The sequence below is a fragment of the Hipposideros armiger genome, unplaced genomic scaffold (assembly GCF_001890085.2).
Source record: "Hipposideros armiger isolate ML-2016 unplaced genomic scaffold, ASM189008v1 scaffold_823, whole genome shotgun sequence".
NCBI classification, from domain to species: Eukaryota; Metazoa; Chordata; class Mammalia; order Chiroptera; family Hipposideridae; genus Hipposideros; species Hipposideros armiger.
The window spans coordinates 301,356-317,044 of record NW_017732173.1 but is presented as its reverse complement, the minus strand read 5'-3'; the positions used below and the strand labels follow the sequence as shown (position 1 = coordinate 317,044).

General features: G+C 41.1%; 1 protein-coding gene across 3 annotated transcripts in view; it reads left to right on the top strand.

Moving 5' to 3' along the window:
* Positions 1–15,689, top strand: part of TBC1D5 (TBC1 domain family member 5) — a 447,679-nt gene that overhangs the window by 410,245 nt on the left and 21,745 nt on the right. The window lies entirely within an intron of this gene.

The window sequence follows — 15,689 nt, the reverse complement described above, 5'->3', positions numbered from 1 at the left end:
CCATCTTTTTGCCTCACCCAGTTTACCTAATTCCATTGTAAAGAAACATGAACATCAAAGGGAGCATCATAAAGAGCTGGTTTTGATAGGCTGTGCATTACATTTTAATGTAGCTTTTGTAAACAGGTTTTATAACCAACATTTTAACATCTTTATGCTTCAATAAATTTAGTTTTAACCAAAACATCTGAGGAGCCTATGAAGGCAGAACCACAGGGAATGGAGCTCTGAACCTTTACTGTGATGCCCTTTTTAGGACAGTGAAGATGGCACCCTTTGGGGGAGAATGAGATATTCATCCCCCTCATGCTGGGCCTTCTTCCTCCTTAATTTGTCTTCATGTCCATCATCTGCATAAAATACAAAGATGCCAGACTGTACCCATGCTGAACACTGCCCAGGAGGCATACACAGTGGTGGTTTGGGGAGAGCTCGAGTGAAGCAATTAGAAATATTTAGAATCCCTGGCCAGAAATTCCTGTGGGTTTGAATCATGCTAAATTAAATGTGGCATGGATAGCATTTGTTTCCTTGCAATGACCTTTCTTGAAGCTTGACATTTATTTAGTCTTGCAATGCCACATTGCCTTGGGGATAGTAATCTGTGCCTCAGCGGGCACATGTGCAGGGCCGAGAAGGAAATGAGGGCTTTGAGTTGCCCTGTGCAAATGGAGGTCAGTCACGGCCAGAGGCCAAACTGTGGAGGCTGTTTGGTTGTCATCTTTCCCCCTCAATGGCGTCACCACTTTCATTCTCCTACACAGCATCTTCCTGCTTTTAACCTTCTGTTCCTCACTTCCCAGCATTTATTCTTTGAAACACCTCTGTTAACTTTTCCAGGAAGCTATATTTTTAATCCACTGGGTTCTCATTCTAGAAAGAATGGCTTTGCTCCTGTTGCAGGAATTCTAGGCCTGTGGAATGAAGAGGGACATTTGTATCACACAGGTGGCTGTTCCTTAACTTGAAACCTTAAGGCTAAGGAGCTCCTTTTTGGTTGGTCCTCATGCTGTGCCTAGAGGGTTAGTCAGAGGCTTGGTCACGCTTACCACTGCTTCTCTTTCCCTGAATCCTACTATTTCCCCTCCAGTTGCCCATGTATCAGGAATTCATACACATGGAAGTATTGTAGGTGGCAAACCCGGGGAACCTCACATCTGGAGCGTGGGAGTAAAGGGCAGAGTTACGGGGCACTTAGCGATGCAGTTTGTGTACTTCTCACAAGAGCCCTGCGCCGTTCACTGAGCAGCACGCCCAGGCCTGGGGCGAGGCTTGCCTGGAGACGGGGCAGGTTTACCTCCGCAAAGATGATATCCGTTCCCCAAGTCCTGCACCCAAAGGAGGTGACTTTTCCTAATCAAATTAGAAACATGTTTTAGGTTGCTAAAGGCCTAAGAGGGAACTGCAATTGTTGGGAAAATTCAGGACCTTTCTATCTTGTGGCAGTGATGATAAAATAAATAAATAAGTAAATAAATAAATAAGTGGATGGCACCAGAAAAACATGTTAGCATTGACATGAAGAACTAGTAAGATGAGAAAAGAAAAACAACAAAATGTATTTGATCATAAGAGTAATACTCAGCATGATGATTTACAGAGAATTCACCACTGATGCTTTATTAAGCCTCCTAATAAGCTTGTCTATCATTACAAATGAATCTGATTAACTTCACTATAACTTTTATTTGATTAGACTACTGCACTTGGCTCACATAAGCTTGAGCTTGGGTCTGCGGTGTTTGTCTGCTTATGAAATACAGGTGGTCATGAGCAACATTTTAAAATTCATGAAAAAACAACAACCAAGATCCTTCTCAGCCCTGACATTACAATGTGGCTGAAGGATTTTTAAAATCCGCGAATATATGGATCATTAGAAGATAACGTAATCAAATTTCCAAACTTCCTTTTTATTTATGATGATGGCAAAGCCCATCCTCCCTCCTTTCCCTCAGAATCGTTACCAGCTTAGTACAGTTGTCTACCCCATAGCTTTAGCGTTTCCAGTCAAAATATCATTTCCCTAAGTTGCTGAGGTCAAGAGACAGAAACGTTAACAGCAGCAACTGAAAAGCATGATGATTGTAGTAGGCCACAAACAAATCGGCTTTATGTTAAATTCTAGAACATTATGGGCTACATTTGAAAACGAGAGAAAAGAATAAAGAAAAACTTTTCAACTGGAAAAGCAGTTAGGAAAGTGGACACTCCCCTGTCCCCACCCCCACCATGTATTCATAGGCCCCTGACTCGACTCGTGATTCCTGCGTTTCTTGGTCATATTTTCCAATTGTTTTCTCATCTTTGATGTTCTTATTGTTGTGCTTTAAAGTTTTCTTTCTTTCTCATTTCGCTTCTTTGATGATTGGCCCGTGGCCGGCCGAGTGGCGCGATGGTTAAGAACTGGCTTGGGACGCCAGAGGGCCCCGGTTTAGATCCCACATATGAGGGCCAGTGACACTGCCCTCTGCAGCTAAGATGCTGAACAACAGCTCAGCCTGGAGCTGGGCTGCCATGAGTCGCTGGCGATGGCGTAGGCTGCAGCCCCTGTGGCAGTGAGTTGCCATGGGCTACCATATGTAGCCAGCAGCCAGCATGAGGGGCCAGCAGCCACAGTGAGCGGCCGTCCAGAAGCCGGCGACTGATGTGCCTCGCCTGGGGAAGAGCGCAATGATGGTGCCAACTTGGGCCAGTGAAGCAATGTCCTCGACAACTAGACTGAAGAACAAAACAACAGCAACTTGTCTGTTCCCCTTCCCCCAATTCCCCAGCTCTGTTCCCATCCCCCTAATTCCCCAATTAAAAAAAAAAATCTAAAAAAAAAGATGGCCCGATCTCAGTAAATAAACCCATTCCAAACACACCTGTCCCTGCCACACCCTAAAGGGCCTTTCAGACCAGCACCTAAGATCACTTTCAGGTGAGCACTTTGACCTCTTGATTGTCATCATCTTAATTCTTGGAAACCACCCCAAAGTTAGGACAGAATTGTAAACAAGATCATGAAAGTTTGTAACATTTCCCTGAATTCTTCCATATGTCCATTCAGATATCTCAAGGGTTTCATTAACAAGGAAATGTAAAGAACTTGCAAATTATATCACTAACCTGTCCCACATATACTTCTACACCCACTCCTACACAGTCCAAAGCTGAAGAGGCCTCATGCAGAATAATGCCCGCAATTAACTGAGAATAAACAGTGACAAATGCTGCCAGACTGCTTAACTTCAGGATGTTCTCAGTCGAGATGCGAGGCAGTCTTTTGGGTTTGAAACATATTCGTATACTCCAAATGCGTCTCTTACTCATTCATGATGATATAAAGATACATATATTCCATAAAATATCAAAAACAATAGTTTTGAAAATGAAATTGAAGAAACTAGAATGAAACCAGCAAGGTGCTACCATGTGATAATGCTAACGTTTATGGAAATCTTAAATACATCTCTAGATAACAAACATTAATATCCTCCAGCTGGGCAACAATGAAACTATTATCTATTTACTGCCCAGGTTAAATGAGGTGTTGGTTTCTTCTTCAGTGTCTGTAGTCAAAGTCACCCATCTCAGTCTGTTAGGACCAGATTGCTTTTTTGACACCCTTGATGAGGGTCTTCAGAACTAGGTTTGAAGGTAAGCTACATAAGACAGGCACAAGATAAATAAGCAGGTGGAATTCTTTTACCAGGAATTGAGATTTAAATTTCTGAGACTGACTAAATTTAAAGACCATTTAAATGTTGGAACTTGCATTTCATCCCAAAGCCTATCATTTTTTGGGACATTTTAAGCTGAACATAACAGAAATTCTGACCCAAACTGATTCAAAAAATGAGTTATTAACTCAAATTAAATCCAAAGGACCTCTCCTCCATGGCTGATTGTTAGAATCACTGGAGAGCTTAAAAAATACCAGTAGCAGAAGAACTGAATCAGAATCTCTGAGGTGGGGCCTGGGCCATGGTAATTGTTAAAAGCTTCTCACGTTATTAAATGTGCAGCCCAGGCTAGGAACCAGTAATTTAGAAGCTGGTCAGTGTCTTCAGAGCCCCGAGTTCTTTCTGCCTCTCTGCTCTGCCCAGAACAGGCTCTCCCCCAGGTTAGAAGGGAGACAGCTACAGTGGTTCGAAGCACCATTCCTATTCACCAACATCCAGAGAACGAAGATAGACCATGTCTTCCCAGAGCATTGTCTTAAGATAGGGTCAGGGTCGCCAGATAAAATACTGGATGCCCAGTAAAATTTGAATTTCAAGTAAACAATGAACAATTTTTTAGTATAAGTATGTCTCATACATGACATGGGAAATATACTAAAAAAATATATGTTGATGGTCTGAAATTCAAAGTTAACTGTGTGTCCTGTATTTCTATTTCTTAAATCTGGCAACTATGTCTTAAGAACCTTTGTTCTTTAGTTCTTCAAGAACCACCCACCCAAGACTTCCCCATATGTCTCATTGGCCATAATTCCTGCAGCCATTACTACAAAGGTAATGAGGTTCCTCTTAAATCCATCAGGCCCAGCCCCCGCCCCATGGCTCTGGTTTAGCTCAGCTTCCCTTGAGAGGAGGTTTATGGCTACAGGGCCCTTGCAGGAAGGAAGACAAGAAGAATGAACACGAGGTGCCCCAGCGCAGCACCCCCTACAGAGAGTGCTGCCATGGCCTCTAGACTAAAGCTTTCCTGCAAACTATTATTCTGTGGAAAAATATATAAATTCGATTGCCATGAATGTAATCGTCTTCAAATGAATAGTGGTTTTCAGAACAATCAGTCCTAAGGTGGTTTATATTTTCACAAAAATCATGCTGTGCCAAATCATCCATTAAAAACCACAGAGCTCATGGGAAAGCGGGATTGGGAGCAACACCCAGAAACTTCATCAATTACACATAAAACGAGGTAGGAAGTTAATAAAAGTGGTGGCATGGTTTTACTCATGTTAAATGATTAAGAAATACGTAAATACTATGATAAATATGACTCTCTACCTTGATAAAGGCCTGAAGCCTGGTTGGGGAAGTGAACATTTGAAGGGTTGGAGCTTGTGAGTTACCACATAAAGTAGTGGAAGGAGAATTACCTGGAATCTGATGATTGACAGCCCATCACACTCTCTGTGAGCTCAGGTGGCTGGCAGGTACCGGAGGTGTCTGCATGTATGTGTGTGTGTATTCATGTAAGTCCGGGTTCAGCTACATGCAGTTTTGTGCATTCATCTAGTGTTTCTTGCGGATGAAATTGCACATAAACAAACATGTAACTCACATCATGCTCAGTTGTCCCCTAATTTGTCAGTTACCTCAAAACAAATTCATATTTTTAAAAGAAGCATTATAACACGTCTGACTCTGCTCTGGGTTTGACATGCAGCTTCTGAAGTTGTAGGGTTAGGGGAATGAGGATAGAGAGAGATTATACTTCCTGTATTAATGCTTTTGTTCCCAGTTCCATAACTAACAGTACCATGTTAATTAGAAACTTTAGAATACATCCATTTTATTAATGGTACAAACATCCCAACTATTTCACAGTTCCAGCCTGCTCTCTGTAAATGTCTGACTTGGTGTCTGACTCCCCCTATCCAAATTCTGCAGTGGTGCTTCCCCAGGATAGATCTCGAGATTTCATGACACAGCCTGCAGGGCCCTTGAGGACCTCACCCTGTCCAGCCTTGTCATCAGTCCTCCTTCCAGTTCCTCTCCAACCCTTCAGGAATGCAGCGGCTGTTTCAGTTCCTTCAAACTAGGCATGCTGTCTCACAGCTCTGTGTTGTTTTGCTTTACTGTCTCTCCTGCCCAAAATGGCTCGCGTAGCCACAAGACCCGCAGAGTTCCTTCCAGTCTTAGCCCAAGCACCTTGTGTCCCATGGAGCCTTTTCTGCTGCCTTCTGGAAGCCAAGTACTTTCAGGAGGGAGCTATGGCCCTAGGGAAGCTGCAAACTCTAGAGTCTTCCCCAAACCTGCAGAAGCAGCATGTTGAGATGGGGGATGTCTTAGATTGTCTATGCATGTGTCCTTTGCTTTGACTGTCACAGAGCTACTTGTGTTCAGTTAAAAGACTCGCAGAACTTGTCACTCCCAGTATCTCCTGTGGCAGTATTCTCTCTGGCACATAGTAAATGTTTAAGAATGAATGAATGCTGTTGAGGGTTCTGTGTGCTATGCAAGGACTCCGGTGTATGAGACTTCAGTCTGGCCCTCCCTAGGGCCGGAAAAGTTGCCTCATTTCCCAGTGGCGTTCACCAACCACATATAAAAGCTAACAGAAATTGTTGATACACAGTGAGAAATAAGGTTTCTATAAATTAGCTTGAGTGAATCAACAAAAGTGTGACAGGCGTGCGAGTAAACCAGGTAATTCAGAGAATTTCTTTCTCACCTTTTTTTTTTCTTTCCAAAAGTCTCAGAATTGGTAGTGTTTTGTTCATCAAATGCTTGGTTTCTTTTGCCAATTGTAACAAAGCATTTCTTAAATCATGCTTGACCCTCAGTTTGGATTTGCTGTAGGGGCCTTTTTGTTGTTGTTGCTCTACTGGGACATTGTGAGGTCAGTCAGCTCAGAGAAGAGTGGTACAAGGGTGCACATTTCATCCTTACACGGGCCAGTTAGCCTTGTCATAAGAGAAACAACTTTGGCTAAGGCCCTTCTATCTGGGTCCGCAATGGAGCCTGTGCTTCCTTTTGGTGCCAGAAACAGCAAAGGAAAGCACGCAGATAGTTCAGCCCGGCCAGCAGCACAATGAGAAACTCGGCTGGAGGCCCTGGTGCCGTGGAATGGTTTCATCAGTTGGTCTGATCATGTGTAAGTGGACAGGGAAAAACCCTTGTTAACTAAAGTAACATCTGCGCTAATTGGCTTGGTGGAGGAGAACGCTCTTCTCATTTACAATAGATGGGTCCCATTGCTTAATTATAAAATACAACATGGAGATGATAGCCTAAAAGTCCAAACGATGGTGACACTCCCCCACACAAACGCCATTTAATTAGCCTCCCAAACACAGTGCTTTTTGGGAGGGACTTTTTTGTCCAGTTCAAATGTTCAAAAGACCGGCAAAGTGCCTTTAACAACTATGCTTAACATTTTTATACCTTTTTGAATTTTTAAAGGCTAGGAAGTTTCAAAGACATTCCATATGCATATAATTATTTATTTAAAAGCAGTTATAGGATTTTTGCAAATAAGGTTTATAACTATGTAAGGTTTTATTCTTCCTCAGGTTACACATATATGAGGTTTTCTAGTTAAAGGTTTTATTTTAATTTCCAGTGTATTCATTTCAAGATTGTAAGCTTATTCTGTTTACTTTAGAATTTGTAGCACATGATCCTATTTTTTGGCACCATTTTTTCTGTTTATTTATTGTCTTTTGTAAACAATGTCTACAAAGGCAAAGTCAGATTAAAATAGTTCACAGTGTTAAAAGGGCAATAGTCATAAAAGCATGTTTCTAAAGGCTAAAAGTATTTAACACATATTACTTATTATTATAAAAATATCTCCATATAAATAAAATAGATTATTTAAATATCATGGATTATGGAAATATTCCACCATTTTCATTGCATTCATGTTTGAAAAGCATCTTTTATTCTCTGACACACACAGCCTCTGTTCATCAAAATTACAGACGAAAGCATGCGTAATCCAACAAAATTAATTTATATTTGGCTTTAAAATAAGCGCTTCTGTTTATAGGAGAGTGAATTGAAACCTAATAGTCTAAAAATTAGTTCTAAATAGATAATGAAGTCACTCTGCACAGAACTGAATAAGGAAAGCTGGAAAGCTATCTTGGAAACACGTCACCCTGCTTCTCTCCTCCGTACTCCATGCTGAGAAGAGGTCTTTTGGACTATTACCAAATATGCATGTAACCATGCAGCCATCTGTTAGAACTGCCTTAGAGCAAGGAAATAGTAAAGTGTTTCACATCCTTTCCAGAGGGATTGGAAGCTGTTTTCAGAAGTAAATAGGAGGGCATGAGATGGGTCATCTAAATCCTTGCTGTTCAAAGGATAATCATCCCCTGGGACCTTGTTAGAAATGCAGACTCTCAGGCCCCACCCCAGACCTACTAAATAGACTCTGCATTTAACAACAACGTTCCCCAGGTGATTTTTATGCATATTAAAAGTCAAAAAGAATTAGCCTAAGATTAATTGAATACCAAATCAGAAATAAGATTTTTCTATATATAAAGCCAGCTTCAAATATATTCTAGTGTGAACATGTTCCCCTTGTGGATGATAGCTAAGTGCTAATGGTTACAGAACGCTATCCATGCGTGTCCTCTGTTCTAAGTATCCTGCATGTATTAGCTCCTTTAATGCTCAAAGAACTCGACAAGGTCGGTGCTATAATTACCTTCCATTTTACAGATGTGAGAACTGAGGCATAGAGAGGCTATGGTTAACTCCGTCCACAAAAAAAGATACCACTCAAGAGTGGACAATGGGAAATTTCTGCCTTATCAGGTAGATCCAGAAGAATAAAATGGGGTAAAAAGCTAAGATCTTTTTTTACCCCCTCAGTAAAAGTTATGAGAGGCAACTGAATAAGAAGAAATTTCTTTCTCTTAATTTTATGACCCTTACGTGTTCTATTTTTAAAATATCATTTATAATCCATGCCCCATATGTCCCCCCACAGCGAGCATGTGAGCTGAATTAATTATTTTAATCTGCCAAAAAGATGTTTGGAATTCTTTCACATGTAAAGCAATGAAGTGAATGTGGATTTGATATGTAATTGGTCAATTCTAGGGATTTGCTAAAAATCAAGGTGCAATTTGGTAGAGAAAATTTTTGCATGGGAAAATAAGTTTCTCCCTATCCTTCACCTGGTGGCCCTGCCCTCCCGCTCTTCCTGGGCTGCTGCAGGAAGGGATTGGGAGGGTCTCCATCTGTGGGGCCAGCCGAGGCAGGCTGACCAGCAAGGGGCTGGACTGGCAGAAGCCTGGCTCACGTCTCACGTCTCATCTCGGCATTCTGATTTTAAGACGCAATTTTTAACTTTATAAATTATAAGAAAACAGTATTCTTTTTATTTTGGTAAAATAGACAGAATTTACCACCTTAACCGTTTTTATGCTTACCGTTCATTCACACTAAATTCTTTCATAATGTTGTGCATCCGTCTCCGTAACTCTTTTCATCTTGTAAAACTAAAACTCTATACCCATTAAACAGTAACCCTGTATTTCCCACACCACCCTGCCCCTGTCAACCATTGTTCTACTTTCTGTCTTTATAATTTTCACTACTCTGAGTACCTCTTATAAGTGTAATTATACAGTATTTTTCTTTCGGTGACTGGCTTATTTCACTCAGCATAATGTCCTCAAGGTTCATCCATGTTGTATCAGGTGTCAATTTCCTTCCTTTTTAAAGGATGAATAATATTCCATTGGATGTATAGACCACATTTTGCTTATCTGTTCATCTGCTAATGGACACTTGGGTTGCTTCCATGTTTTAGCTACTGTGAATAATGCTGCTATGAACATGGATGTACAGATATCTCTTAAAGACTCTGTTTTTAATTATTTTCGGTATGTACCTAGAAGTGGAATTACTGGATTATGTAATAATTCTATTTTTAATTTTTTTTAGGAACATTTGTACTATTTTCCACAGCAGCTGTACCATTTTACATTCCACCAGCAATGCATGAGGGTTCCATTTTCTCCACATCCTCACCAACATTTATTTTCTGGTTTTGTTTTGTTTGTGTATTTTTAGTTTCAGGTGTACAAAACAGCATAATGATTAGACATTTACACCCCTCACAAAGTGATAACCCCCCAAGTCTACTACCCATCTGACATCCTCTGTAACTATTACAATGCAATTGACTATAGTCCCTATGCTATATTTTACATCCCCATAACTATTTTTGTAATTGGCAGTTTGTACTTCTTAATCCCTTTCACCTTTTTCACCCATCCGCCCAACCCCCCTCCCATCTGGTGACTATCAATTTGTTCTGACAGAACCATTCTTTACCTACTGCTTTGTAACTTGTTTCTCCACCTAGTATACAATAAGTGATTGTTAAATGTTCTCATATGCGAACATTTTGAGTAGTTGCATAATATCCTGTTTATGAATGTACTGCAAGTTTCCTAAGTCACCTATTATTCGACATTAAGGGTTTGTGTGGATTGTGTGTGTGTGTGTGTGTGTGTGTGTGCGTGCATGTTGCCATTCAATGTGTGATTTTGCATACGTCCATAGTTCATTGGAATAACTTTCTAGAATTATATTAATATTCTAGAGACAACAACAAAATCAATATTAAGTGTTTACCCAGTACCAAGCACTGAGCAAAGTACTTCATCTGGAAAATCTCGCGTAATCTAATTCTCCAACAATCATATGAAGTAGGAATTATTATTATCCCCATTTTATAGACAGGAAACCAAGGTTCAGAGCTCTAGCTTTGCTACCCGGCCAGGGTCACAGAGCTGGTACATGCCGGCATAGTATATACTGATTCTAGGGCTTCTGACCATATTCCTTTTGCTCTTCAGTATGAGTGCACTGCTTCATACGCCCATACCATTTATTCTGATACTCCTAAAAAGCCTTCTTTGTGTTCTTCTTTTGTTTTTTTCTGGTGGTGTCTTCCTTTACGGATACCATATGCTCTGGCTTGGTTTTCGTCCACAGCATGTGTGTGTATTTTGCCCTTGTGTACACCACAGCTTCCTCAGAACATCCATGGCCTTCCCACTTTTTTTTCCTCGAGACTTTCCGTTTCCTTCACTTCCCACTTCTTGTTCACCCATCTGCTCAAAAAAGACTGGGTGTCTTTCCTGTCTCCTGGCTTCTATTATTAGCCTGTTCGTGCTGCCTGCAGTAGATGTCGGTTCTCTTGTCTGCTTCCCTTGTGATCTGAAGACACTCACTGGGAAGCTAAGCAGAACTCTACCCTGGTGCTCTTCCTGCCCCGCTGTCTGCCAAACCAACGACCCCGGGGTTGTGCTTTGTCCATGGACAATGACAGTGCTGTGGCTGTTACAGTCATTACGAGCATGGCGCACGTTAGGGGCAGTGGCCGCAACATTATATGCATCAGATCCCAGCCCCCAAAATATAATCATCTGAACTAAAAATGTAACGAATGGGATTTAATGGGAAGGGAAGGAAAGCCTTTCGGCCAGACCTCAACGTCTGCTATTCTCCATGCTCTGGCTTTGCCCATGTAACACACGTTTCTGACTCCCCACTTCTTTGGTTACTGGATCCTTGCCTCCTAAAACGTCTGTGTCCATCATTTCTTCTGGGCCAAATCCCCCTTCTTCTTTAAGACCCATCAAAAATGATGCCTCTTCCAGAAAAATCTGCTTTTATTCTCACCCCTACACATTGGAAGTCATCTGCCCTCCCCAGAATTGTGCAGGCTCCTCTTTCATATCTGGTACAAAACTTGACCTACTCTTCCCATGGCTTTATGTACAGGTCTGACCTCCTAAATTTGTGGGGGTCAGAATTCATGCCTCATTCATTGTTGTATTTCCCACAAGGCCTAATACAACATAAATAAATATAGTGAGTATATTAATGAATAAGTGAATCAATAATAAACTACAAAACTTATTCTGTTAACCAAGAAATAGCAGAAAAACATGGAAGAATTTAACAAAATTGATATATACAATCTATACATTATAAAATCATTTAAACAACTGAGATGTATAACATTTGAATAGAAGTATAATGATGCATCAGCTATTTTGGAGTGAATGGTGGTGGAAACACCACTTTTTGAAAAGCGAATTCAAAAAACACATTTCTTGAAATAGAGTCAAAACGAAAATCATTCTGTGAACAACAAAACAGAACACAGCCAGTTATATCTGAATATTTTTTTGAAGGAAAACAATTTAGCAAGCAATTTGGTGTTAGAACCTAGCGTGGCAAATGGTGAATCTCTCTTAAAGGAAACTGAGATACAAGATTAAACTTTGGAAGGACCATCGTAATTAAGCCTAAGAACTAATGTGTACACAGGGAAGAAATGGGAGTAGGGAGCCAAGGGGTCTGGGTTCTCAAATAGCTGTCTAAACCCTGCATTCACTTCCAGAGAAGTGGGCTTACAAAGGGGACCAAGTTTCATATAGGATAGAATGAGAGAACCTGCCTCATTGGTTAGTTGTGAGGAGTGACTGAGTTAATGCACACACAACTCAGTGTCTGAAATGCTGCAATCACTATAGAAGGGTCTGGAATGGTGTAATTTCTATAGAAGGATTAGATGCTAGGTATTCTTTCCTCATCTTCCGGTCCTTCCCTACAGGACTCCCAGGTATAGTTGGTAATGCGTTGCACACAGTCATCTGCATGTGACCCTACTTCATAATCTTCCATCAGTGGCTTGCCTTGTACATCAATTTGTTGCCCAAAACCTAAGACAATGATGGGCTCCTAAACCCTAATTAATCTTTCTGGGCTAAGCCACACAGAGGTTTTTAAACCAGAAACCAGTGTTTTCCAACAGTGAATCATAAAACCCTGTACTTAAAATCCATTTCACTGTTTTGACCTAATTATTAATTTTAAAAAAAGAAAAAGAAAGAATAAATGCCTTTACTGAGTACCTATCCTGTGCCAGATACTCTCCATGGTGTTCTCATTTTGTTCTCCCCTCCCTTCAGTCCTACTAGGTGGGGGTAAGGGGGCCAAGAAATTAAGGAACTTGTCCAAGATTATACAGCTAGTAACTGGCAGAAAGTGCATGTGAACGCAACCATGTTTACATATTTCATGGAATGGAAGGCGGAGCATATATGCAAAAGTAAATACAGTTAGTCCTCACTTAGCATCATCAGTAGGTTCTGCAACTTGAAGCAAAACAACATAACGAAACCAGTTTGACAATAGGCTAATTGATAAAAACAAGAGTTAAGTTCCAATGGCATCTCATCAACTTTATAATGAAAAGACATTATTCGAGGACCGGCTATATAATACACATTTCTCTTCAGTGTCTTATTTACACATAAAAATTACACTAACTGGTTGTTTTCACAAAACCTCAAGGCAATTAGCCAAGTATTTGTTTTTTATTACAGAGGACCGATTTAATGAAAACAAACAACTAAAGCTGTCAGTGTTTAAAGCATGTTAGTGGGGAAGAGTGTGGAGCAAGAGGAGCTAAGATAGAGAGTTTCCACAGTTTTAGAAGCTTGATTCTTGGCTCTCTCTTTTATCTGTAATTATATAATATAGTGAAGAATAAATGACAAGCCACCCTTTGCCTCCAAGTGATTCCACTTCTATTTATAAAGTCTGTGTGATAGTTAAAGGGCCTAGGAATGTTTTAAGATTAAGCAAACTCTAGCGGGATAATACACCGGATTTCTGACTTCCAAATCGAAGAAGTTCTTGGGCCCCTCAACCTGTTTTAACCAGAATGCTCTTCTTATCGCATATATTTGGGTCTTTGTGTGAACTTTCCTTGGAAAAAAAGGTTTAAATGAATGAAAGTTGCCATTTTCTTCAGTATAGATGCCATTTGCATTGAGGTTGACTCGGGAATTAGGCAGGCAAGATGCTCTTCACGTGCCACCAGAGCCCTAAGCAAAACTGCGGACTTGGACAACTGTTTTACATTTCCACACACTCACGCAGCAAGCGCTTTGGGCCGCTTATGGTCTCAGGTCTGCCCCATACACTTGTGCAAATTTTGTACTGCACAATTTAGAGGGCACCAGTCCCATCATGTTTTGATTACAATAACGTTCCTGCTAACACAGTGAAGTGTTCTAAGGAAGGGACCCCTCTGAGCTCCGTACTTCCCTCCAGCTGTCCCGCACTTCACCACCACCACCCAGCCTGGCCTGTCTCCTCTGAAGTGTCTCCTTTGAAGCTTTTCTTCTGTCCCAGCTTTTAAAATGAAAATAAAATGAATAAAATCAATCCAGTTAGGTGGGAATGGCAGCTGGGGATTAAAGTTCCCAAGGGCCTTTACATTGAAAAGAAGTGCTTGCTTAACCCAAATTAATATGTAAATAGAAAAGATGTTTTTAAACCAGGAGGCAGTGCACACCTAGGGCCTTTGGTCTACCCTGGGCTGTCAGCACCCAGGTTATCCCATGCAAGGAAAAACTCAGACCACAGCTGGGCCCCCATCTGCTGACAAACCGCCAAGCTCTCACCTCAGTACAGTTCTAGACTCATCCAGTGGGGTTTTTGTCTGTAACACTTTGAAACTGTGGCACATTCAGTAGAAGGGACAGGAGGCAGGGGCCAGGATTTCCAGAGCAATTATTTTTATTAATTAAAAGACTTTCATGTATTCTGTCTCATACTCTAGTAACTTATATAAGCTTGTAAGCTCCTGGAGAGCAAAGCGTCTGACTTGTACCTTCTCCAGAGAGGGCTGAATTTAGGCCCATGTTGGGCAGAGGATTTCTTTAAGTTACACGACTTATAAATGGCAGGATCAGAAATAGAACTCAGATTTTCCTATGGCATATACCAATCTAGTGTTCTTTCCATGCTACCACGTCTTCAGTTCATCTGTTGTATAACAAAGCATTCCAAACGTCCACTCCTTAAAGCAACAACACTTATTTCTCACAGGTTGATGGGCCAGGCATTTGGAAGGCCTGGCTGGGCTGTCCACAGGACGCTGACTGGGCACTCACTGGGCTGGCTTCAGATGGCTTGGGCCGAAAGGTCCAGTAAGACTGGATTCACGTGTCTTGAACTTCAGTGCTTCTCCTGTGGCTCTTGCCACATTTTCTTTCCTCTCTTTCAGGATTCTAGCCTGAACTTCTTTGCAACATGGTTGCTATTTGCCTTCCTCTAGTAAAAGTAAGAAGTAAGCAGAAGTTGGCAGGCCTTTTCACTAGCCCAAAACTGACAGTTTGACTTCTGCGTTCTCCAGATCAAGGCAAGTCACAGGCAAGCCCAGATTCAAGGGGAAGGAAGTAGATTCTACCTCTTCATGAGTGGAACAGCATGTCCATGGGGGAAGAAATTGATGGCGGCCATCTTTGGAGACTAATCACAGCCGTAGTTCACCAACACGTAGCCTTCTTTCTCTAATTCTTACAGTGTCCTTATAGAACAGGGAAACGCAAGGCTGTGCAGAAGAAAGTGGGGGAGGGGGAAAGAGAAGAAAAATACCCTGAAACACCCCATTCTTTTCCACCTTAAAACCCAGACAAAGAGTTGGGAAGGTGGTACCACCTACCTACTGGCCCCTGTAATCATTCCTGGGCTGGGCTTCTGGTTGCATTTGTCTTGATTTGAGTATCAAAGGAGGGGCTGCTGCACTTTGTGGAATATGTAAAGAACATGGGTAGTGCTTGTGTAATCCTACAGTGGGCACTTCATAATATTTTGTTTTTAGAGCTACTGCTATGTCTGTTTTCTGTGTCAAGCATTTAAATGCGTATTCCTAAGGGCTCATTTCTCCACACAGCAGTTGGAAACAATACTTTCCAGTGCTGCATATATGTGTGTTGCTAAAATAGAATACACCTACAAGTAACCTTTTCAACTGTTAATTTCCATCTATAAGTCAAATTATACTCAAGTCTCTAAGGAAAAGCATAGCTTGGGAGGTTTCTCCTCCTTTCGTTTTAATGACACAAGATTTTTATGTGAAAGGACAAGTATCTAAAACTGAAAAATCCGTTTTTCTAGCCTATTCCAGCT